The sequence below is a fragment of the Rousettus aegyptiacus genome, unplaced genomic scaffold, assembly GCF_014176215.1.
Source record: "Rousettus aegyptiacus isolate mRouAeg1 unplaced genomic scaffold, mRouAeg1.p scaffold_m13_p_14, whole genome shotgun sequence".
In the NCBI taxonomy this organism is placed as follows: domain Eukaryota; kingdom Metazoa; phylum Chordata; class Mammalia; order Chiroptera; family Pteropodidae; genus Rousettus; species Rousettus aegyptiacus.
In genome coordinates, this window is record NW_023416289.1 from 61114441 (window position 1) to 61139627 (window position 25187).

Genomic DNA, 25187 nt, shown 5'->3' on the forward strand with positions numbered 1-25187 from the left:
GTCGCCACTGCCCACAGGGCCGGGCGTGGGCCCTTCCCCTCGAAGCGGAGCGGCTCTTCCTGACCGTGGCCATCGAGCGAGACCGTGGACGCAGCGCGCTGTGGCCCCTGACACCAGGTCACGGGGCACCACACACTCGGCCCTGCTCACCTGAACCCAGCCACGGCCACCGGGCAGGCAGCGAGGAAGCCGGGCGCGGGGCAGGAGGGCCGGCCGCCGCACGCACGGGCGTCACGGGAGCACCGCAGGCGCCAGCCCGCACCGCCCTCCGGACGGCGGGCCGGCTCGGGCGCCAAGCTGCCGCGGTCCTGTGCGACATCCCTGCCCTCTCTGCCCACACTGCAGGTTCGCGAGCAAGACACCTGGCTGCCGACACTGAAGGCGCTGAGTTGGGGGCGATCTGTTCTGCAGCAGTGGATCACGGGAACGAGACGCCAGGTTCGGTTACCAATGCCAAACTCAGGTTAGCTGACGACGGACACACCGCAGTCAGAGCTGAGGTGTGTCAACATCTGCGACCGCCTCTGGAAAGCATCGAAAGCGTCAGACAGCAGACGGACGGACACGGAGCGAACACGGCGCACCGCGAACTGTGGGACCGCAGGCGCTAGCTCGCAGCTGCGTGAGACTCTTCCTAACGAAAGGCCAGAGTGCGACGCCGGCCCCTCCTGCAAACGGCACGGGGCGCGTGACGGACGCGTGGGTCCGAGGCGGCGACTGCAAAGGGTGCTGCGCCCCGTCCGTCCTCCCGCTGCCCGGGCCGGAACCGCAGCCACGCCGCCCCTCCCCTCACGGCACACTCACATCTGAGCCGCCTCCAGGCCCTCCGGGCTGCATCAACACACGGCAACAGCCCGACCGCTTCTCGGCGGCCTCCCTGTCGCCACCGGCCACGGGCGTCGCTGTGGCCGCCCCCCTCCCGCCCGGCCTCCGGGCTCTGCCCCTGCCCCCTCCCGCCTGTGCCCGGCGTGGCGGCCACACGATCCCGCGGGGACGTCGCGTCAGACCCTTCCACTGCTGTCGAAACGGCTGGGCGGCCACCCATCCCCCTCGAAGGCGCCATGAACCCCTTGTGACCGAAGGTCTGCACGCTGCACTCTCCCCGACTCGCTGCCCTTCGCTTTCCAAGGCCGCACTGGCCCCCTGGCCGCTCCTCAGACACACCGGCACCCTCCCACTTTGGGGGTCCACGTCTGCCTCTCCCTCTGCCCGACCACCGGGGGCAGCGCCCGCCGCCACTTCTCCACAAGAGCGGCCGCCGCGGTGAGCTTTTCTCAGGGCCTCCTCAAATCTGCACTCACCCTCCACCCCACTTCCCCCCACCCGCGAACACACCGCACCCCACTTCCCCCACCCGCGAACACACCGCACCCCACTTCCCCCACCCGCGAACACACCGCACCCCACTTCCCCCACCCGCGAACACACCGCACCCCACTTCCCCCACCCGTGAACACACCGCACCCCACTTCCCCCCACCCGCGAACACACCGCACCCCACTTCCCCCAACCCGCGAACACACCGCACCCCACTTCCCCCACCCGCGAACACGCCGCACCCCACTTCCCCCCACCCGCGAACACGCCGCACCCCACTTCCCCCACCCGTGAACACACCGCACCCCACTTCCCCCACCCGCGAACACACCGCACCCCACTTCCCTTACTCCTCTCCCTAACAGTGCTATGCGACATACGACACACTTCATGTGGCGTTTACCTCTCCTTACTAAACCTAAGCCCGTGAACACGGGAGTCTGGGTGGGTTCCGCACACCGCCATCTCCCCTGCAGCCAGGACAGTGCCTCCGGCACAGCGGGTGCTCGGGGTGCTCGTGCTGAGGCAGGGGCAGGTGACGGGCAGCCGTGCACACGCAGAGGTCTAACAGAACACTGAGGTAAAGCAAATGGTCCAGGGCGCAAGCCTGATGCAAAACTCCACACACAATCGATGAGCAATTTGAGAATGAAATTAAAAAAACAACTTGATCAGCAATAACATCAAAGAGAATAAAAATCTCAGGAATACCTTTAACAAAACATTTATTTTGAACAAAAGAAGTGTAAGATGTGTACACTCAGATGAGATTAAAACAGAAAACAAAAAAAGTTTGAAGCCCAAATAAATGAAAAGACATCCCATGTTCATGGATCAAAAGTTGTGAAATTAAGATAGCAACACTCTCAAAGAGACCTACCAATTCAACACACACCCTACCCAAATCCCAGCTGCCCTTTTTGCAGAAACTGACAAGCTAACCGTGAAATGCACACAGGAATTCAAGAAACCCCAGATAACCAAAACAGTCTTGAAAAATAAGAACAAAGTTTGATTCTGCCCGTTTCCCAATTTCAGACCTTACCACACATCTACGGTAATCAAGAGGGGTGTGTTAGTGGCTGAAGAACAGACAGATCAATGGAAAAAAACTGGGAGTCCAGAAACCAATCCTCACGTTTGTGGTCGAGCGATTCTCAACAAGGTCGCCAAGCACCTCAGTGAGAAGGAAGAGCCTTTCCAACGGATGGTGCTGGAACCACTGGACATCCAACCACAGGTAACAGAATAAGGCTGGACCCCCACCTCACACCACACCGTACGCAGAATTAACATGAACCAGATGGTTGACCTACATGTGAGAGCTAAAACTGCAAAAGTCCTAGAAGAAAACAGATATAAATCCTTATGATCCTGGATTAGGTAATGATTTCTTAGATAACACCACCAAATAAAGAAAACGAATTGGGCTTCACCAAAATTTAAAACTTGTATACTTCAAAGCAGACAATTCAGGCAACCGAAAAGATAACCTCTAGAAAACGGGAAGAATGTTTGGAAATCGTATTATGTGCTAACAAACGTGTATCCACGACATATAAAGAGCACTTAAAATCCAACAATTAAAAAAAGACGCAATTAAAAAACAGCGAAAGACCCGAACAGCTCTCCAAAGCCGACGGCCGACGGGCACACGCAATGATGTTAATCCTCGTCGGTCATTAGGCGGCTGCACATCGACACCACCCTCGGCTGGGTAAAGGATGGCCACGAGGACAGGGACAGGCAGAGCGCTCCGGCAGGGGAGGGGGGAGCCGGGGAGAGCCCTGGGGCGCGCGGGCCCGCCACGGCGGCAGAGCCTGGCAGGTCCTCACAACGGGACGCGCGGCTACCCCGGCACCCGGCGGCCTCGCGCCAGGTCTGCAACGCCCGAGAGGACAGGACGTCCCGTCCACGCGCGGGTGTCTGCACAGCCGTTCACGGCGACGCGACGAGAAAACCGGACACCACCCGGGCACACACGGCACGCGTCCGCCCACAGGCTGGCAGGCGCCGCGGTCACGAGGAGGGAGGCAGGGAGGCCCGCCGGACGCTGCGGCGTGAACCGGGGAGAAGACGCTCCGCCGCGTGGCCGACGCCGCACACGAAGGCACACGTCCTGCGACTCCACCTGCACGGAGGCCGGAACGGAGGCCCGGAGGCGGCAGGTTGGCGCGCCGGGGCCGGGGGGCACTCGGCAGGGGACACGGGCGACCTCGCACGGGCACGGGGCGTCTCCCTGGGAGGATGGCATGTTTACCGGGGCTCGTGGTGCCGGCCACACGGTGGAACGCACTGCAGCCCGTCGAACCACCTCAAAAGGGCTCGTTCTGGCATGTGAACTACATCTCGATGAAGCTGGAATTGTAAAATATATACGCAATGATTTTTTGAATCCCCATCCCCATTAAAGAAAAAAGCTCCACGCATCTGTATTTATACAGATACATGTGTTTGGTATTTGCGAGGCATTTTTATGTTTTTCTACACTTATTTGAACAACTGTTAGGTTTTAGAGTCGAATAAAAAAATATAAAAATATACATTTTAACTTAAAAATATACATTTATTTACTTGTTTTCTGAATTTCCTCACTTTCGAAAATAATTAATTCTATTCTCCGACGGGTGGACGGGGCAGCTAACCACGAAGCACGCGGCGGTCAGAACCCCTGGCTGACGGGTACGGGGCCCATCTCGGCGCAGGGGCGTCTGGGCTGTGCAGTCGCCCACACGGGAGAGGACTCTGGGGGCATGACCACGGTGCCCTGGAAGAGACGGGGCGCTCTCCACAGCGGCACCCCCCTGCTCACCCTCCATCCGGGTTCCGTGCCCAGCTGAACAGCTACAGAAGGTACTCGTGACCTACGATATTAAAATGGCATCTTTCCCCCAACATGGCACATTTACTTAAGTGTTTTGTGTGACTTACTAGCAGTGAGTGAATCTCATCTGAGTGTTGATTTCAAACATCATCTACGGAAATCCATTAGAAATTCAAACTACCAGAATTATTTCAACTTCCTGGCTTTAATGGTAAATTATTATGGTTAACAATTCTATGATCTGAAAACAGAAGCAATGTGCCATATAGTGCCGATAGGTTACTGTGAAAATTTTCCTCATTCATCTAGCACTCACTAACATCTGAAACTGCACATGAAAAGAGAGACATTTCCTCACAGAATTTTCAAATCAGGAGTGAAGAAATAATTTAATCTCAGTTAAGAGAAGCACTCAGGAAAAGCAGACTTCAACGACAGAACACAAGGACACCCTGAGGCGGCGAGCACAAGCGGGCCCCCCGGGCCGGCTCCCCTGGCGAGCGGGTTGGCTGCGCCCGTAGGAACAGGGAGAAGATTTCACTGTGTCCCACGGGGACTGAAATGCAGGGCACAGGGCTGGCTCAGGAAGAGCTGAGCAGCTCGAAACACTGGGAGACGGCCGGTCCTGTTAGGCGCTCTGATGAGGCTAGATCGGTATTTTTAAGAGATTGCTTAAAAAGACAGAATTATTATTTGTTCACAACATTCCAAAAAAAGAAAAAATGAACTTAGGACTGATGGAGTTCACCCAAGTTGATGGCTAAAAGAACCAATACCAGCGAATGGTCGAATGTAACAGGAGAAAAGGGTGTGGTTTGTAATGCAAACAAAAATGAGCAAACGCCTAGCAAGGAATTTAATAAAATGTGTGCAAAGTATGTATGAAGAAACTGCAAAATAGGGAATCGAAATAAACCATGTCAACTCTCAAGTTGATTTTTATATTCAATAAGTTCTAATCACTATCTCCAAAGGAACTTGAGAAATTGGTTTTATTGTGAAAGAGTAAAAGTCTAAAAGTCAAGCCAGTGCTGAGCTTAACATAAAACTGCTGGAATAAAACAACGTAGTAATGGCATTTAAAAAAAAAAATTAAATGAAGAAGAATAACCCGAAATAAAACCGCAGTCTGCGGCAGATGAGGCAGGCGACAGTGAAAGCCCGACGGGGAAACACTCGACGCTTAGTGTAAAAGCTGACCCCTCATTCCCTTTCGATGAGCGCGCACGCAAAAACACAAACCGCCACCAAAACCTCTCAGCTATTAGCAGGCGAGACGAAAAGGGAGCTTCTGAAATGAAACGCACGAATTGTTAAAAAAAAAAAAAAAAAAAACACAGAGCGAGACTCGTGATTTTGGCATCAAACGCTGAGATTCTCTATCCCAAAAGAGAATACCCAAATGAGCAATGAGTAGGATTTTACATTTTCTTCTTCTTCTGATCAATTTGCTGGCTGCTTGTAAAGCAAGGAAGGTGGACGAGATGACCTCCAAGGTCCTTGCAACATAAATGTTATATGATAGTGTCTTACCTTGTTTTCAAAACAAATCTTTAATTTACGAAACATTTAAAACATACGAAAAATTCATATCCATTCCTCTGCGTCCAGAATAATCAAGGAAATGCAAATTAAAATGAGATGTCATTTCATGTCCATCACAGTAGCAAAAATTTTTAAATTTGACGATCCCAAGAATGGGCTAGGATGCGGGAAATGGGCTACGGTGCCCGTCACCGTTGCTGAAGCACAGACCTGAAGTACCATTTTAGAGAAGACTTGAGCAGCGTCGAGTCAAGGTAAGGGTACTCGGGATCCATTCCCCAGCAAGTCCTCAACCGTGGCTCTCCCCGGAGGGACCCCGGCGCGCAGACGTGTGTGAACACGGTGGCTGCGGGGCCATCTGTACCGGGGAGGGGGCCGTCGCGGCACGCGCCCCGCAGCGGCCAGACTGAGCGGCCAGCCCAGAGCTGCACCGAGACGCAGCCCAGAGCGCGGGCTCAGAGCGAGCGAGCGAGCCGGTGAGCGACGCACACGCCACCGCTGGGCAACGCCGCTCCGGCACACGCACACGTGTGCGCACGGTGCACGTGCACGCGTGAGTGCGGAGCGGGGACAGGAAACGTACTCGAGTCCCAGGCCGAGTTCGTGTTTCAATTATTTCACAATTAAAATCCACACGTCCCTGTAAAAAGCAAAAATGGGCGTCTATTTTGCAAGCTGAAGGCTGCCCTGGAGCGCGTGCGACCCGGCCCCTGCCCTACAGAAGCCTCCGAAGGGCACGGTCGGCACACGCCAGGAAGCCGGTCCTGCTCACCTGAGAACCTGACGGGCTGCGGAAATCTGCTGGCGTGAGGAGGACGCAGCGGGAGCCCCTCCTGCGAATGGCAAGTGGAACTCGGCCCAGGCCCGGCAGGTCGCTGGTCCCCGCCCTGGCCGGCCCCTAGGCCTCCCGTTCTGAGGCCCCCAGGCCTGTGCCTGACCAAACTGGGCTCATCAGCCCGCAGCGGGCGTCTAACCCGGTCCTCGACTAGCCAGGAAGCGCCGTCACTGCGCCCCCTCGCGCGCAGGCAATGAGGGGGAACTGGACAGACAGCGAAGGTGTCCCTGTTCTCACGGGACCTTCGGGCCAGGAGGAAAGGAATGGCCAACTGCGCTGAGGCAAGTGACCCAGCTACTCCATCTATTTTTAGGCTCGCCCCTCCCTACCCTCCGTCCAGCCTGAAAGACGGAAGAGGAATTTCAGGGGACTGGACTGACTCCCCACTGACCAAAATGAGACCATCGGATTCTACTTTTTCATTTTGAAGATAATTTGAAATGCAGCACCCTGAGCAAGAATTAGATTTAAAGAAATACATATGATCTGAAACACAGAAATCTAGTTTTACATGCATAAAAGACGATAAAACTAGCTCGGTTTTGCTAACACGTGGTAGTTACGCGTCCATTTCAACTTTTAGAAGCACCCCCCACACCCCGCCGAGCACGAGGTGCCCCTGACCGCTACATGAGGGCACCCACCGACGTTGCTGTCTCCCCTCTTTGAACACATTCGGTGTGAGCCCCGGGGCGGCCGGGCCGCTGTAAGATCCCAGCCCGGGCGACCTGTGACCAACACGGCTCCTTCCCGCGGCGCGGGGCTGAAGTGTGAGGCTGGGCGGTGGCCTCGGTGGCCCCCGAGCGGCCCTGTGTCTGGGGCCCCACAGGGCGGAGGCGCCAGGGGGCTCTTGGGGTCTTCTGGGAAAGGGCACTAGTTCACGGGGGTCCACGGGAGTGAGTCCTGGGGGCTCTGCCCTCCCCACACCCTCACCCTGGGGACAGGCCCTCAACATGTGAATTCGGGGGGGACACCAACATTCAGTCTATAGCAAACTTATACACACAGCAAAACGGGTAAGAAGTTAAACGTGAAGCAGCTTACGTAACTAGGGAAACTTCTCGTTTCTTAGAAGCTCTAAACGGTTATCTTAACCATCAGTTTCTATCACCAACACGCTGTCAGCTCACTTCGGAAAGCTGGAAAAACGTCACCCAATTCATGTTGGTGTGAAACAGGATTTATAAATTAGCATACACGTCACATGATAGGTGCTCAAAAGACATGTATTTTTTTTTTAATTTCCTATGCAAAAACTTTAAATTTTTGTCAAAGGTAAACATTTACTACCCTTATTTTAAATGACACTGTGAGGTTATTGATATTTGCACATACAACAGAATTCCTAAGAAAAAGTAGTGAGAATTAATAAGCTGGAAATAACCCGTCTCTCTCCCTATGACCCGCTGGTTCACACAGAAAACTCTGCTGGGCATTTCGTCCTTTCCCTCCAAAGAACCGGGTCAGGCTCGGCGTCTGACAAGAGCCGGGGCCCCCCAGGAGCAGCTGCAGAGCTAGAGGGGCCACCTGGGAAGAGAATGAAGAAGGTCGGTTGTGGGGAGGAAGCGCGTCCCTGTGACCGCAGGCGCGTGGCGCCGCCCTGCTCCCCGTGTGAACCTGGGGGTGACCTGGCGGCACCCCGCCTGGCCCCGGCGGCGGCCTCCGCGTGCAGCGCCGTCTCCCGTGGGGAGCGCACACACGTGAACTAACAGAGAGCCACAGGCCCGCGGGGCAGGGGCAGGAGATGGCCTCCTGGGGCACACGGAGCTGCTCAGGGCCACCGGCCACGCCCGACTCCGCTCTGGCCAGCCAAGAGCTCCCTCCCACCTGCCCCCACACATTCGGGGCTCATGCACCCCCCCCAGGCCCTCTTGTGTGGCACAGGCCTGACGTCCATACGGGCCCACGCGCGATGCTCCTCTGCAGCCTGCACCTGCGGCTCCCAAGGGTCCAGTAGGTTCCCCGCAGGGAGCCGCGCCCCGATCTCTTCTCAGACTCTGCATCTCCGGAACCTCTTTCCCTCTCAGGTCAGCCCATGACTCACTGTCATCTCTCAAGTTAACAGGGGAGGTCAAAAGTCACTAAGAAGCACAGAAGGGATCTGACTTTGGGTAAATAATACTGAACAACGCGTCACGAGCTACTAAGGTCTACTGTGCGTTTCAAATGTCAGTACCAGATTTAAAATAAATTCACACACTACGTATCTCTCAGAACGCTTTTCTATGAGAAGGTTAAAAACGTCCGTGGAGAAAGCGTGAAGGCACGCCGAGGTTCCGATCACCTGTCCACCGCCAACCAACCTGGTCTTCTTGGGTAAGTCGCTCAGTCAGTATCAGGCCATTTTTTTCGAGAACGACAGCATTTGGAAAACAACCCTCTGCAACAGACAAAGCCACAACACCTCGGCGACAGGAGCAAGAGGACCAAGGCTCGGAAAGCTCGCTGCCCTGCTCAGGACCCGCTGGGGGCCGGAGAGGGAGGCGGATGCCACCGGCAGCGCCCGCCCCCGCTCGCTGGTGGCTCTCGGTGGCTTCCATCCACTGAACTGTCGAGACTCCGAGGCACTTCGAACTGTGTGCACGGTCTCAGGGAGCTCACAGTCATGGGGCTCAGAATCAAACAGTAATAACTGCCAGCTAAAGCTCAGGTGCGAGCAGCGCTATTCTAGAAAAAGGCCTGGCTTCACTTCATCCCCAGCTACGCCTCACCCTCAGCAGCGTCTCGACCTATCTGCAACGGTACCTGCTTGTTAAAGACAACTTAGGTCAGAGCTCTACAGGTGAAGTTTCTGAGACTAAATGAAAAGGAAAGCTGGCAAAAAAAAACTTGTTACGTGTTTATTAGCAGGTGATTTCATTTAAACACTGAATTGCGAGCACATCTCGGGTTTGGGACGTAGGCTGTAAGTGAGGCAGATTGACACTGTTTCTATTTACTGTCGTTTTACTTTATTTGTTAGAAGAGGCCTATTTCCTGCACTAACTGTCATGGTCGGAAAAGGCCCACCGAGGACCCTCATGAGGGTGCCTGCCAGCAACAGTACACGGAGCGGTCTCCACCTCCAAACACGCGGGGTGGAGGGTGTCACAAAGTGTCACCCACGCCCCTGCTGCCGCGGGGTCTGAGGGGTCCTGATCTAGAGCCCAGAGACGCAGCCTGGCTCTGGCTCTGCCCCCCGAGTCACTAAGAAGCACCTCAACTTCCACACGTGTGCAGTGGATGGAGTAACTGACCTCCAGGGCAGCCCCGCTTGGGTTTAAAACTTCCGTGAGTCTACACCAGAAGACAGAGGGTAAACACCTTGGAAAAAAATCTGGGTATTTACAGGCAACTATGAAATTTATTTTTAATTTCACACACGTGCGCACACACACACGCGCCATGTGCCACACGCCGGGTGATATGAAGTATCTGGCACGTGCCAGATGGGTGTACAAGGAAGGGTTACGACAGCGCTCCATGGGGCAGGGGTGGCGGGCGGGGCTGTGTCCTCGGAGCCGCCCTAGGCCTGGAAGGGCACGGGGCAGTGAGGCTCCACTAGGTGACAAAGCTTCCCAGAAAACGGAGTTATGTAGAGAAAGCCAGCAGGCTCTGAGAGTCCAAAGGACAGAGACAGGGTTCTCGCCTCTGCAGCCCCCACACCTAGCGCAGCTCACTGTGGTAACCACAGCAGGCACCCAGCACGTGCTGCCCGGCCACGTTCTGAGGTGCTGGTCACCAGTTCAGCCACACTCCAGTAACACACTCTCTTGCCAACGCTTGCCCCTAAAGAGACTGAGTTCCCAGCTGGGGAGAAAAAAGTAGCGTCAAGGACAATGTGCTAGCAGCCGCTGTGCTAAGTTTTCTCGCGCGCTCCCGGAAAGCTGGGCAGGACGACTCGGCGTCGAAGGCAACACTGATCAAGTGCCCACGTGGACTCTGAGCCTCGCCACTCTGAACTGGATTCACTGTCCCACTTTACAGATGACACAACTGCAGGTCACCAACATCGAATAACTTGTCAAGGGTCAGACGACTAGAGCAAGGCCAGAATTAAACGCAGGATCTATTCCAAAGCTATTTTCGCTACACATAACAAACAACTTGTCTCTCATTTGTATATTTTCATGATATTTGCAGCGAGCACTATCAAAATCAGCCAAAAACTGTCCTGAATCATGAAATGAGCAGCTATGGCTTTATCCAAGTATTTTATTTGAAAAATCACTTGAAAATTTGCCTTCACTCATAAAAACCAGAAAACTAATTTTCATGGCTGCACATATACCTAAAGTTCCTACACGAGGACAGGTCTAAACAAAAGCGCAACGTGACTGACGAACATAACCAGTGATCGTTTTAAAAACAGACACTAGAAAATATCATTTCAAGTGCTTGGGCTGAGAAATTTAGATATGAGCCATAGTTACGTATCATTCCACTGACTGCCTATTGAGAGAAACAGTATAGATTATTCCAGGTTATTTTGAGGGGACAGAGGATTTTTTCTTTTTTTTTTTTTTTTTTTGGAGATGAGGGGTCATTTAGAAATGACTCAGGAGTTTAAGTAACACGACTGATTAAATATAACATGTCAAAGGCCCGTTAAACCTTGTCAAATGGACTGGACGGTGGGAGAGAATGTGTGGTCCTCACACTTCTGACTAGAAAGTTACTTTTTAAGCCACTAAAAAAAGTACGGAATTTGTCATAAAATAAAAGCAGCTCACCAAGCCCCCGAAAAGCAACCGGCACAGCACAGTTAGTATCGCGGGCGTGACGTGAGCACCTGAGATGCCCAGCAATGCCCAGAGGGAGCTCACGCACCACCCACACACTGGGCCTTTCCCAGGCCTTCCAATTGCGTGAACAGAGTCATCGTTTCTTGAATCCTACTTATTTTGTTGTGTCACGACTGTTATTCTCACAGGGCATCTGGTCATCCTCTGGGTTTATCAGCATCATCATTAGTTTTACATTCATTTCATTAAAAATGTGATAAGTAGCTCAGATTTACAAGCAGGATTTACAATTCCAAAGTTATTTCCGCTATATGCAGGACAAAACTTTCTTTTCATCCTCCTAAACTCTAAACTCTTTTACCTGGTTTATAAAATAATCCCTTCAATTAAGGGTGTGGGGGTAAACACTTCTCTTCCAGCCTGTCCAATTCATTCAACAAGATTTATTGGGTACCTCCTGTGTCTCTGAAACCTAATTCTTTACAGCTGTACTTCTAAACTTCAGGTCATTTCCATTTCAGGCCCTCACTCCCCTATACACACAAATCTGGAAATAACCTGCTGCCTCTCTCAATATTGCAGACAGTACAATGACTCAAAATTATGGGTCATATTCAGGTTTCTTCAGGATTGAGGGTGACTTTGGACTGTTAATATATACCATTAGTTTACATTTTAGCATGCCCACTGGACGTCTTTAAAATTCCACTGACTAAATTATCTTTAGAGAATTCTAAGCTTTATCAAACAGCGTCTATATTAAAATTACTTTAAGCAATTTTTTGGACTAAAGTACCTGCACATTCACTTCTGACTTTATCAAGAAAAACCATACCCCGACGACGAAAGTCCTTTCAACTGAAAAGGGGGGGGGGGAGCCAATTGTCTGCAGGTTTGCACCGAACAGGGCCTCTGGCAAACCCCCGGCAATCATTTAAAACTCCATCCGCCCTTGCTCTGAACCGGTCACGCCCCAAACTCCAACCCACCGGAGCCCACGTCTGGCCATTTCTGCACCGAGAGGGCCCAAACCTGGAAAACGGCGAGGACACGCTGCGCCGGGCGGGCAGAGGTCAGCCCAGCCGGCGCGGGGCCCAGGCCGGCGCTGCGAGCCCGGCTCCGGGCTCCGAGCACGCCCTCCGCCGGGCCTGCTCGCGTCCCCTCGGGCGACAGCACGGCCCCTGCGGCGCCCAGCCAGGACTGACAGTTACGGCGGCAGCAGCCGCGGCCACCAGAGGCCTGCTCCTGGCACCGGCCCGTCCGCACCACGCGCCCCCGGGCGCTCGCCCGGCGGGGCGGGGGCGGCGCTGCGCGGGCTGGAGCCGGCCGCGGAGGGCGGCCGGGCGGCCCAGGGGACGAGGGAGGAGGTGCCGGCGCCCCGGGCAGGGCCCGCGTTCGGCCACACTGACCTGTGGTCGCCCCCGTGCCTGGGCTGCGGCCCTCGCAGCAGCGGCCGCCTCACTGGTCGTCGTCGCCCTCGCCCGCCGCCTCCGCCCGCCACCGCCTCGTTCCCTTTCGCTGCCGCCACCGCCGGGGCTCATGCGGGACCCGCGCCTCCTTCTCCGGGGACCGAGGCCGGGGAGGGGCGCGCCGGGGCCGCACAAGACCCCGCGCTCGTGGCCGGCCGCCGCTGCGCCGCCGCCTGTCCGCGCCGGGGGGCCGCGGGCCGCCGGGCCGGGCCGGGCTGCGAGCCGCTCCGAGCGCGGCGCCGACGAGCCGACGGAGGCGCCGCCGCCCGCGGCCGAGAGCGCCGGGTCGGCAGAGGTGACGCGCAGGCCGGCGGCGGCGGGGTGCGCGAGCCGGGGCGGGGGGCGGTGCGTCGGGGCGCCGGCGAGGGCGATTCGGGCTCTGTCGTCTCCTGCAGTCACCCCGAGCCCAGGGCCACCATCTTGGGAAAAACGCGGATCTCGCGGCCGCGGCGCAAGCCGGGACGACTGGCGGGGCGGGCCGAGTATCCCGGCAGGCAGCGCGCCTGCCGAGGGCGCCGGGCCAGCACGCAGCGCGCGGGGCGGGGCCGGGCCGCGGGCGGGAGACGCCACGCTCGGCCCCGCCCCCCACGCCGGCCCCGCCCCCCGCCCGCGCGCCGTCGTCGCCCGCGCGGGGGCCGCTGGGAAGGGGAAGTGACTCGCGGCCCCGCAGAGGCCCGCCAGGGGCTGCCGCCATCTTGGGGCCGAGCCGAGGGCGCAGCGCCTCCATGGCGCCCCCGCCGTCTGCGGCCTGGCGGAAAGAACGGAGTGCCCTGTGGGGAATCCCCTGGGGTTCCCACGAGTGCGGGGGAATCCCCCGGTCCACCCAACCGAGGAACGTGCCGAATGTTGGACGCTCCCAGTGCTGTGGGGGATCGAAAGTACTAGAGGGGTCTCGGGTGGCCCTGAGCCCCGCGGCGGGGCCGAAGCCTCCGGATGCTAGGGCTCCGACCCCGACCCCCTTGCGCCCCGAGCCGCCTCTGTAAAGCCCGCAGACGCAGCCCGAGAGTGCGGGCCCGCGTTCGGGGCACCAAGGTCACCTGCCCAGGCTCCTGCCAGCACACGTGTCACTAGTTTGCAGGAAGGTAAAAGCGCACCTCCTGCAGCTTTGACGGCCTCCCGGTGGCACTTAAAGGGAAAGTGGCCTCTCGGTTGACCCCAGCAGGACGGAGGCTGATTTTGGTCCGTATGACGGAGAAGCCCGCTTAAAGCCATGCGACTTCCTATTTAGTGCCAAAGTCACCATTTTAAAAAAAAGGTTTTTCTGGTTTTTTTTTTTAATGATTCTGCCACTCTGACTAGCAAAGCTATAGTGGAATCATTAACAATTCATAGTCTTAACAGCTTGCAGCTTCGCTCAGGAGCCAATGGAATACTATTTGAGATCCCGTCCGTATGGTTTTCAAACTTTTTATAAAAAATCGTAGATACCAACGTAGTTAGCTGTCACTCTTAGAATACCCTTTTTATATGGTCGTGGCTATATATATATGTATACTGCTTCTCAACTATAACCGACTATAAAAAACTTAACCAGCTCCTGGAATTTAACTTTATCTAGGACCACCGATGATGAATGACAGTATCATGTCCAATTTTAACTCAGTTCCTTACCCTTTTTTTTTTTTTAATTTCCCACCATTACAGATCCTCATTTGGAAACTATTTGCAGTTATATTTTATGAAAGAGATGATTTAGAAGTCTTTGAAAGATTTATCTTTACATATTATCAAAATAAAATGAGAATGAAAACCTTTAAAGACTTAAAGTAATTAAAGCAGAATGTTACCACAATATCTCGCACGAAGATACTTTTAGCTATTCTACTTCCTCTCAAGTGAAAGTTGAGTAAATGAAGTGTAATTTTATAATATCCTGGTATAACAAAATGTGGCAGAAATCCCTGTGTTCCAAAAATATTAAAGACTAAAAATGAGTAAAATCTGCTTAGTTAAATGTCAGAATGACTACCCAGTTCTTTTCTGAGACCAAGGAGGATCCCAGTCTCCTTGGCATCTGAAGAGATTACTGAGTCCCATAGTCCACTAGTATTAACTAGGTGTTCTTGCGTGAGGCACCAGTGTCAACACCTGATTTGAGAGCCTGCTGTGCTCTTTGCTCTTATCCATTTTTAAATTTCGAAATGTTTGCTGGTAAAAATTAGCACGGATATTGTCGGGAACCCTTAGAATACTAATTAATAGTGTTCCATGTATATCGGCGTCTACGAATAATTTTTTTTCTCAAAAATTAGACTCATGTTTTTCTTCAGGTATGTTTCCCCAGAAAAACTACTTAGTATTTACTAAGTAAGTAAAATTTTTGGACTATTCTAGTCAAAACGAAACCCACTTGTTTGTAATAATTTCCTCATTTCAAGCATAAAGTGAAAGCAGTTTGATCTTTTTTAGCATAATGCATTAATTCCTTGAGCAGACTTTGAACTTTGACTACTAACCTTGAGCGGCTCCAGGTTTTGAGAGAGGGTGGAAGACCCACAGTCCCTGTCGCCGCCCTTAACTCACAGTCCGAGAGGAAGTCACACCTGTAAACCCGTGGACACTCAGAATAACCCAACACTGCAGTGACTGTGGGAGTACCTACTAAGAATGTGCCTTCTAAAATGCATAAACTTGTTTTTTGTCTTTTAATGAAACATTTTGCCCTAAATTGCCAATGAAGTTGGTTTTTCGACAGGGCTGTTTTGGTGCTTAAGGTTTCTTGTCGGTAGGAGTCACAACAGAGAACTCAAAATGCAAAAACACAGTTTTGTGTTCCCCTCGGATCAGGAACAGCCTGAGTATGGAAAAGGATCAGATGTGGGATGGAAGTTACTGCTGCCACTTCGGGTGGCCTCAAAATGTCACACACTCGGCTGTCGTAAGAGACTAAGCGTTCAGCGTAAGAGGGGCTGGACGCACACGCGGCTCCATGGCGGACGTCGCCTGGCCGTCGGGAGGTGCCGGTGACAGCGCGTCACCGGTGGCACTGGGTGGCATCGCCACCTGCTCCCGTCCCCGTGCGCCGCCCGACGTCGGCGCCCCTCCTGCTCCGGTCGGGAAGCATGAGCCACCCTGCCTTTCTGCGGCTATATTTTTTTTGGGGGGGGTGGGTAGTTTTCTCAAGGCCGACCCCTCAGTCTCCCCCGCTCCCGCTCGTAAATCCTCCCTCTACTGACCTCGTCCCTTCTGCTTAGATGAGCCGCGCGGCCGCCGTCTGCTCGCGAGTCCCTCCCGCGCCGCTGAGAGCTGCGCGTGCGCCCCGCCTCCCGCGCGCCTGCCCCGTCCGAGGCTCGGCGGGGGTGGCCTCGACGACCTGCAGCCTTGCGCACCGCCCAGCCGCGCCTCTCCCCGGGCTCGGGCTCGCGCGCTGCGCCTCCAGGCGGCTTTGCAGAGTGCTGTGTGCGCCTCGGCGCTCTGCCCACCGTGCCGCCCGTCCACGTGCGTCCGGCTTCATCCCTGATTCCCCTCGGGGGTCCGGTTTGAATCGCCGCTGACCTCGCTCAGACTCTCCGACGCGCGCCCTCGACCCCTCCTTGGAAATGCGTCCCGGACGTTCTGCAGGCAGCTCACGTGCAGCGTGTCTAAAACAGAGCTGCTGGATATGTCCCCCGTCCCCGGCTTCTGAGACAGGGACAGTTGTGGGGAGGAGCAGGTTGCAGGAGATCGGGAGCTGGGTTTGGGTAGAGTTAAATTTGAGGTGCTCCTGCAGCCCTGGCAGATGAGACTGCTGGCCGGCTGGCCCCGAGGACGCAGGCCCCGTGTCGCCCACGGGAGTGGGCTCGCCGGCCGGACACACGCTGCCTGCCACATGAGGAGATGGAGAGACTGGCCGAAGGTTCAGCGGGAGGCCCTGCGTCTGGCGCGTGGCGCATCTGGGGTCTGCGCGGTAGCAAGGTGAGCTGCTTTCCACTGCGCAGACCCCACGTGTGCAAACCCCAGATGCGCCGCGCCAGATGCAGGGCCTCCCGCTGAACCTTCGGCCAGTCTCTCCATCTCCTCGTCAGCGAAGTGGGAAAAATAACCAGGCTGGCCCCAGGGGCCACCGAGGCCTGCCTTCCCCTGTGCGGTGCCTGTCCAGTGGGTAGGCTGGCGCCACAGCGTGGTCTGGGTGCCAGGAACGCGGCCAGCGAGCCTGTCCTCGTGGCGTTTCTGAAAACCGACAGAATGGATGTGGCAGAACCCTATGGGGAGAGCAGAAATCGAGGCGAAGAGGAGAGCATGCCGCGGCAGGTGCCTCATGCGGTGGCAAGAGGCGGGCTCATCGCAAGGTGACGTTCAGGCGGAGGCTTGGGGGCAGTGCGGAGGAGCTCCCCGAGGGAGCCGCGCCTGCCCTGTGAGCGGCTGCCAAACTGGACGGGCGGCTCTAGAGTCACGTGATTTTCCTGTTTCATTTTACCAAAGAACTGTTTTTGTCTAAAACTTCTGTTGCGAAATGATTCCAAGTGGAAATCCCAGTTATAAGGTGGGGTGTTCACATCACGTAGTACACTTACCAGCAAAGCACGTGCATTGCTGTCACTTCTCTCTGCTGAGAAGTGAGACCTTAGGAAATCGCTCCGAATGCCTTTTGCTTCCCAGATCGTGCTGGTGGGAAATACTTGGAAATGGTGTTGCTAAGGAATCGGAGTTGTAGTGGAAAATGAACTCACGCTCCCTCTCAAACACCCACGTGTTATCTATAGATTTCGGAGCTGACTCCTAATAATAACGCCCCAGGGACACTGTTCAGCTCTCCATGTAGCGAGGCTTGTGGTTTCCAGGAGCACAATACTGACAGTAAAAACGTTTGGACCCGAATGTGTTGGTCCCCAAGAAGGCTTGCGGTCACCCAGTAAGCTGGAGTTGGGGTGCAGTGGACAAGTGCGCTCGGGGGGCGTCTCGCGTCTGCAGCAGGGGTGTGTCGATGAAGCAGGCCAGGGAGAGTTCTTCACGGGGGGGACAGCCCCGGGTGCTGGCGAGGCGGGCAGACCTGCTCAGCAAGAAACCCTCGGTGCAGAGCCAGGTATCAGGAGCACGGCCTCCTCCTCATTCCGAAGCCTGCGTGCAGCCGCTGGTGACTTTCAGACGCTAATGTTTAGTGACAGAGTGAAACTGGAGAGGAGGAGAGCTGCCCTGAGCTCGTCAGGGAAAAGGGCCTCAGACTTCCGGTCATGCGAGGTGAACGAGTTTGGGGGGACGGCGTGGTGCCCCTGGCCCACAGCGCTGTGCCTCAGAGCTCGCCCAGAGAGGAGGTCTCATGTTTGGTGCTGTTACCACGCCAGAAATGCAGCAGCGACATCGACAGCGACGATGGTAAAGGGGCGGGCGCGGCGTCGGGAGGCCACGGGGCGTCCGCGGCCGGCGACGACGGTGGTGCCGCCGGCGTTACTCATGCCCACGCTCCGCGTCGTGGTCAGCGGATGTGCACAGCTCTTTCCACGCCAGTCACCACTCGAGTGGTTTAAAAATAAACCTAAAATTATTAAAAAGAAAAAAAAAAGGACGGGCTATGACAAAACTACGGCTTTGGTTCTTTGTTCTGAAACATTTCTGGAAGACTGAAATAATAGTGCACGGTACGTCCTATCAGCGTGAGACTTGCACGCGCTTTTTCCGTATCCTGTCGCGCACAAGGAAATCGGGGGTGGTGTGCGTGCACTTGCCGGAGCGAGGTGCAAAGTCCCTCGTGGACGGTGGGCGTCCTGTGCCCCGCAGCTGCTTCCGCGTCGCTCAGCCGGGCCACGTCCTGCGGAGCCCGAGCCGCCTCGGTCTGTGCCCGGCTCTTCGCTGGCTGGGCCAGGGTCAGTGTGCTGCGCAGGGCGCGTGGAGAGGGGCGCCCCGACAGGCTGGAGAGCGCAGACGCCCTGGGTCCTCGCGCCTGGCGGGTTCCAGCCCCCGCCCCCCGCCCTCCGTTCCAGGGTGCCTCCGGCTTTTAAGGAACAGAACTAATGAAACTACAAACCCCTGGCCCCACCCCAGGAAAAGACACACGGATATCCCCAGTTTGCTCACCTTTTTAGGGCCGTCACAGACCTCCGTGCATCGGTGGGCCGAGGGTAGGGACCGTGTCCTGACCTCCTGGGGCAGGGGCATCTCAGGAGCGGGCTTCTACCTTAGGTGCCGGCTTTGGCTGCTGCCTGGGGCCAGGAACCTTGCTGGTCTTTCCCCCGACCCCATCCCCCACTGCTCCGAGTTCAGAAGTCCAGCTCCAAATTCCGAGCTGGCCGCAGGCCCCCCGTGCTGTCCAGATGGCCCGGAGGAGCTGCACAAAGCCGCGGTTTTGTGACAGCAAACTAGGCACCAGAGGGAGAGGTATGGCTGGGAGTGATCGTGTGGATTCGCGCCCCGTCGTTTCAAGGCTTTGAAACGTGTGTTTCACAGCTCGGGGCTGGTGGGGGACAGCCCAGTGGCACCTCAGGGACCCCCGGGGAAGGCCGCGGCGAAGCTCCCGGGTCTGGGGTGGGAACGGAAGCATGGGCATGGTGAAGAGTGAGCTTGGGGACGGCGCTGGGTTCCGCCCCGGGTGCTCCGGACCTGCCTTTCCGAACAGCTGCCTGGACGGCGATGCCCTGAGACGGCCGGGAACAAGGGACAGGGCCGGGGCGCAGGCCGGGGCGCAGGCCGGGCCCTGGGACGGACTCGGAGCCCGTGCTGGACAAGGGCATTCATGCTGGGGCGGGGGCGGGGAGCTGATGGGCGGGGGAGCTCCAGGTAGCTCACACACCCGGGGTCTGCAGTGAGGGCCTGAGTAGCAGGGGAGAGGGGGCCAAAGTCACCAGAAAGGTGAGGCAGCCAGGATCGTGGCCGGGAGATGAGGCCCGGCCCAGGGCCAGCGACACAGGTGGGCGGGCCTGGGGACTCGGGCAGTGGCAGGCAGGCAGCGAGGCCGGAGGCGGCTTCGGTGGTAATGGGGGGCGCCGGGGGGCGCTGCTCATCACAGCCGGGAGGGAGGCGGGGACCGTCCCCCCAAGGCCTGGGGGTCGGGGGAGCCTGGCCGGGGCTGCAGGTGGCGACGGGGTGGGGTGGACGCCAGGGGCCAGGGCGAGCCTCTAGGTGGAGGCAAAGCGAGGTGAGCCCGGGAGGGCCCGGGAGGCACAGAAAGCGGCCCCCGTCTCTGGGAGCCCTTGACCACGTGACAGACCGGGACTCAATACAGCACACCTTGGTGACTTCCTGCCGAAATTCTTGGACAGGAAAAGGGCAGCGGGCCGGAACCGCAGCGCGGGAGGGTCCTGCAGAGCCCGGGGAGCCGAGGCGACTGGCCACGGGGTCCGGCCCGGGCAGACCCGTGAGCGATGCCCGAAAGGCGAGGCAGGGCCAGGAGCACGGGCGGCTTAGAGGACGGGGGCTGTGCGACGGGAGGGTCACCTTGCTGCCCGGGGGGCGATGCCGCGAAGGGGCGGTGGCCCCTCCCCGTCCCGGAGAAGCCCGTGTCCCTGGGGTGCCGGCGTCCACCCTGCAGCAGGGGACGGTGCCCTGGTTAGGGGGTGGGACAAACCGCCATGTGCAGAGGGGCAGTTAATAGTGACGGTGCCGTGCTGCTCACACGCAGCCCTGCGCCTCGGCCTCATGTCCCCCGTCACCGACCCGACCTGTTTGTGGCTGATCACGGATGTGGCTTCCTGCGGCCCGGGGAGAAGCCGGCGGCCCCGAAGGCCCGCGCAGGCCGCCGTCGCGGGGGGCAGCCGGCCATGCTCCCTGGGCTCAGCCCCGCCTCCACCCGCCGCCTGTCCCCGACCGTCCCCGCCTCGGCCCGGCGGCCACTGGCTCCATTTCCAGAACGTGGTCACTGCAGAACTGTCGCGTCGGTGACATCGCACCGCATGTGACACGTGGACTGGCTCTGCCACTCGGCGCAGCTCTCTGGCGCTCCGTGCAAGTCCGTGTGTATCTCCGATTTGTTCCGCGAATCGCCAGGCCGTGTCCACGGTCGGGGCGAGCCGGCGAGCAGGCCCCCGGGGTCGTGGCGTCTGAAGCGAGTCTCTTCGGGACGGCTCGCGAGGGCTCAGGCCGCGCTCATCCGCTCCGCCAAGCCCTGTCTCTCTAGCGCTGGGTCTAAACTATTCGCCGAAGGGAAAGACGCGCTGGCCTTAGGTCTGCCCCGCCGCTGGCAGTTTCCCGTCTGCTCTGGGTCTCTCGTTTCCTAGGCCTTCCGTTACTTGCACAATGTTTTTTTTGGATTTCATTTCGATCTACGTGTCGTGTTTGAGAGTGTATTTCTTTGGAAAAACATTTCGTGGTGACTTCGGCCATCGCGGCGTAAATGTGGCTCCCACGTCCTTACCCGCTGGTGTCGCACCTGGCGACTTGCAGGGGTGGGGGTCGCACCGCCCCCGCCCCCGGCCTCTGCTTTCTCCCTGCGGGTGTCGCTGGCTGGAGCTCCCGGTGGTGGGAACATTTTTGCTTCCATCGTCGGGCTTGAGTGATGATTTAAAAACTCGATTTGCCGAGCCCCGAGGAGGAGGACGGCCAGTTGTGTGTCCCGTGGCTCCGTTTTTCCCCCGTCCCCAACTTTCTGATTCACCAGGGCTCCCTCTTTCATCCGTCCCGTCCTGTCGGACAAGTGGCGTCAGCCAGTTTTCAAGGGGAGGTCTGCTAGCAACTCTTTCTTTCTTTCTTTTCTTTCTTTCTTTCTTTTCTTTCTTTCTTTCTTTCTTTCTTTCTTTCTTTCTTTCTTTCTTTCTTTCTTTCTTTCTTTTCTTCCTTCCCTTCCTTCCTTCCTTCCTTCCTTCCTTCCTTTCCTTCCTTTCCTTTCTTTCTTTCTTTTTTTCTTTTCTTTTCTTTTCTTTTTTCTTTTCTTTTCTTTTCTTTTTTCTTTTCTTTTCTTTTCTTTTTTCCGTCTGAGAATGTCTTTACTTCCCTTTCGTCCCTGGAGGACAGTGCTCCCTGATGTTGTGACCGAACTTTTCCTTTCCATACATGACAAATGTGCGGCCGCCCTTTCCTGGCTGTTCGAGGCAGGAAGGCCCCGCCACCGGAGTCTTCCCCCTGCAGGTAGCCTGCCATCTCTTGTTAGCGTCTTTCAAGATCTTCCCTTGGTCCCCGGCAGGGATTTCCTGGGGTTTATCCTGTGTGGGCTCCACTTGGCTTCTGGAACCCGCGGGCTGTGCGAGGTGATGTTGAGTGGGTTCGGCTGGCCTTGGCTCAGCCTCCAGCACTCCGTGTCACCTGTGCGGAGAACGGGACGTTTCTGCGGGGCTGGGGGTGGGGCCCGCACCGTTCACCGCACGGAGGAGCTGCCGGGCCGGGGACAGGCGTGGAGCGCCCGCGATGCAGCGACGAGGGGTGACGCCCGCGGCCGCAGGCCGGACCAGGCCAGCTGCCATGCTCCGGAAAGGGCCGCATGGTGGAGACAGGAAGGGGGCGGGGTGCTCGGGCTGAGAGTGCTCGAGCCCCGGCGTGAACGGCGGACGTGGGGCGCCGGAGCCTGGGTGGTGCCTCACATGTCACCCATGGGCGTCAGGGTGGGGGACGCCGTGAGGGGCGGCGGGGGGGATGCGGGAGTTCTCAGGACTTCCTGCCCAGTTCTACTGCGAACGCAAAACTCTACAACAGCAAGGTTATCAATTCCAGAAATAAACAAACAGAAACTAAACGTGGAGAGAGAGGGTGAGGGGGCGAGGGGGGGGAGGGAAGTGTCCCCGGGCCCTTTAGCTCGCGCGCCGCGCCCTCCTCCACAGGACCGTCCAGCGTCCTCGCGCTGAGGGCTGCGCAGCCCCACGCTCCGCGCGGAGCCGCTCGTGGGAGCTTCCGAGGCCCGTTTGGGGCCCACAGTCCTCCAGCGCCGGCCGGGCGTCCTGCAGCTCGGCTCTCCCCGTCACTGTCCGGCGATAGCGGACGGCGTCGTGAGTCTCGCGGTCTGCCCCCTCCCCACTTCGGACACCAGCCTCAAGTCCAGGCTGTCCCCAGGCGGCTGACCAGGCCGCTGCAGGTCAGGGAGTCTGACGAACCCTTCTCTCTGCCCTGGATTCGTCTACTAGAGCGACTCTGAGAACTCGGATAGGAGTCAACAGCCGGATGAAGAGAAGAACAGGAGTCCCTGTCCCCGTCCCTGTGGAGTCGGGGTCTGGCAAGGTGGCGAGTGGAAGCCTACTGGCTCCCCAGCCCGGAAACTCTGCGAGCCCCAGCCTTCTGGGGCTTCGTGGAGGCTCCGTTCCATAGACGTCATACATCATCGGCCCCTGGGGACTGAGTCGAACCCCAGTCCCTCTCCCCTCCACGGAGGCCCCCTCTCCTCCCAACCCTCGGACCCCGGCTTGGCCCTGCCTAGTGCTCAGGGGTCACCCTCTTAGGCATTTCAAACAAGGGTCTTTGTACTTTTGGTTTGCTCTGGACCCCGCCCGTGAAGCGCCTCTCTCCTGGGAGGGGACATTTGTACGGGCCGTGCTGGACCTGGAATGGCACTGGTGACCGCGTGCGTGGTCATGGCGCCAGGAAGGGTCTGCTGCTCAGGAGTGAGGGGGGGAGCCGAGGCCCAGAAGGCCACCTGAAGTCAGCCCGCGAGCGGCAGGCGGGGTTCAAACCCAAGGTCGGGTCTTCCTGGTGCATCCTTGTCTGGCTTTTGTGTAGGTTCTTCACATTCATCATTCATATTTCAAACCAACTTTTTAGGGTTTCGAGAGGAGTACAGCAGCCCACCCCCTGGACCGTGTACTGCCGCGGGTCCCAGATGTTTCCGGTCCTCAGTTCCCAGCTCCCTTAGGGAGCCGGCAGCTCCGGCACCTTCGCGAGTGTTCACGTCCGGACTTGGGAGCTTAGTGAGAAACCGTGCGCACGGCCGGAAACGACAGACCCTGGGGTATCACTCGTAACCGCAGCACCTCGCCCTGCCGGCCCGCGGGGCACCGGCGCAGCCAGGGCCTCCCCCCCGAGCTCACTCACCTCGCGCTCACTCACCTCGAGCTCCCGGTTCCAGGGCGTGTGGCGGGTGGCGCTGTGTTTCCACTGAAAACGTAGAACATCCGGGAGGCCCTGTGAGGCCCCTGAGCGGCCACCCAGGACACCATCTGCTGAGGCAGAAAACTTCCTCCTCGCGGGGGGCGTGGGCGCCCTTTCCCTGCGTGAGGGTGCCGGACGTGCAGAGAGTCACGGATAGAAATAGAGCGAACTCCGGAAAAGGGAACGAAAATGGGGGGGCGGGGGACTCCAATTGCAAGACTCCGGCTTACAATTACAGTGAGACACATCGCATTATCTACCTGACTTTCCTGCAACTTAAGTCCTAAGTCGGTTATTATGAAAGTCATACTAACGTGACCCCGAGCGGAGGGAGCTGCTGGCTCTCAGTGTGTTTTCTCAGGCCGGAAACCTGAAGCGACGCTCGAAAGCGTAGTAAGCTCCGAGAAGGAAGCGGCGTGTGAACAGCTGGCCGCGGCCAAGGAATTCCTTTCCTCCAGGAACGCGGACGCGTGGGAAGCAAGCTCTGCTCAAGCGGTCGCGGAAGCCGGCTACATTCGGCAGACAGGAATAACCCTCTGATAGGGCGAGAACCCTTCCTACAAAAGACGAACCACGCGACCTCGTTAGCTGCGATGTGCCATCAGGGTTGTCAGGCGACCTTCTGCAGCATGCCCGCGTGGCTGTGGTCTGTCTTCATGCCACGCTCCACGAGAAGGAGGGTTGGCCGACTTGGCGTTTGATGAAGACAGCAAGATCTTGCATCTCCTTCCACCGATTCTTTTCAGAGCTTCGGACTTCCAGGTGCCCATTTGAAAACGCTGTGTTGCTGCTGCCATCTGTTGGACGGCATGTGAGTCCCACTCAGACACGGGGGCTCCGCGCATCCCAGCGTCTGTCCTGTCCCCTGTCCCCTTGGCGGCCCCCCGCATTCCCTAAAGCTTCCCTGCGGGTTATCCGTGGAGGCGTGGCTTCCGGCGCCCAAGCCCTCACGGATGCTCTTGGGGCGTGTCCTCTGCTGTGGCGAGCATCTTCCGGCTGAAGAGAGTGTGAGGCTCCGTCTTCCCAGTGAGACGTGGAACTGGGGGCAGGCTCATGGGCGCGGGGGGCGAGGCGCAGGCGTGCGGCCCGCGGGCAGGGGACGTTAGGCTGGACCCAGAGGCAGAGGAGTCGGCGCGCGTCGAGGCCCGCGATGTCACTTCTCCAGGGTCCAGTGACGGGGGCCGTGAGTGGCGTCGAGGACGGGGCGCTGTGGCTGGCTGGGCCGGGCCGCCTTTCGGAGGGCTAGCGGCGGGGCGCAGCGTGCGTCCCCAGGGCCTGGCGCAGGCGCACTGCATCCAGGGGTGCGGCGAGGTGCCTGGGGCCTGGAGGACGTGGCCGGAGATGCGGACTCAGGCAGAGACAGGAAGACGGGCCCAAGCCCGGGGGCCGTGGGGGTGGTCGTGGGTGGGGGGCCGGGGCGCGGGAGGCTTCGGCGCCGCCTTCCCAGCGCCGCCAGCACCGTGGTCCGCGCGGGGCCCGGCACAGCCCTGCTTCCCGGGGCCGCAGGAAGCCGCAGGGGCGCTGTCCGCACCCTGCACCCCGCGTCTGCTGCCCCG

General features: G+C 57.7%; 1 protein-coding gene across 4 annotated transcripts in view; it reads right to left on the reverse strand.

Annotated features, from left to right (window-relative positions):
- The window catches only part of UBE3A (ubiquitin protein ligase E3A), a 59140-nt gene extending 46241 nt beyond the window's left edge, over positions 1-12899 (reverse strand). For all 4 annotated transcript variants that reach the window (XM_036232071.1, XM_016154868.2, XM_016154866.2 and 1 more), the window contains exon 1: positions 12655-12899. The gene's annotated coding sequence lies outside the window, so the exon portion shown is untranslated. The remainder of the gene's footprint in view (positions 1-12654) is intronic.
- Positions 12900-25187: the final 12288 nt, after the last annotated feature.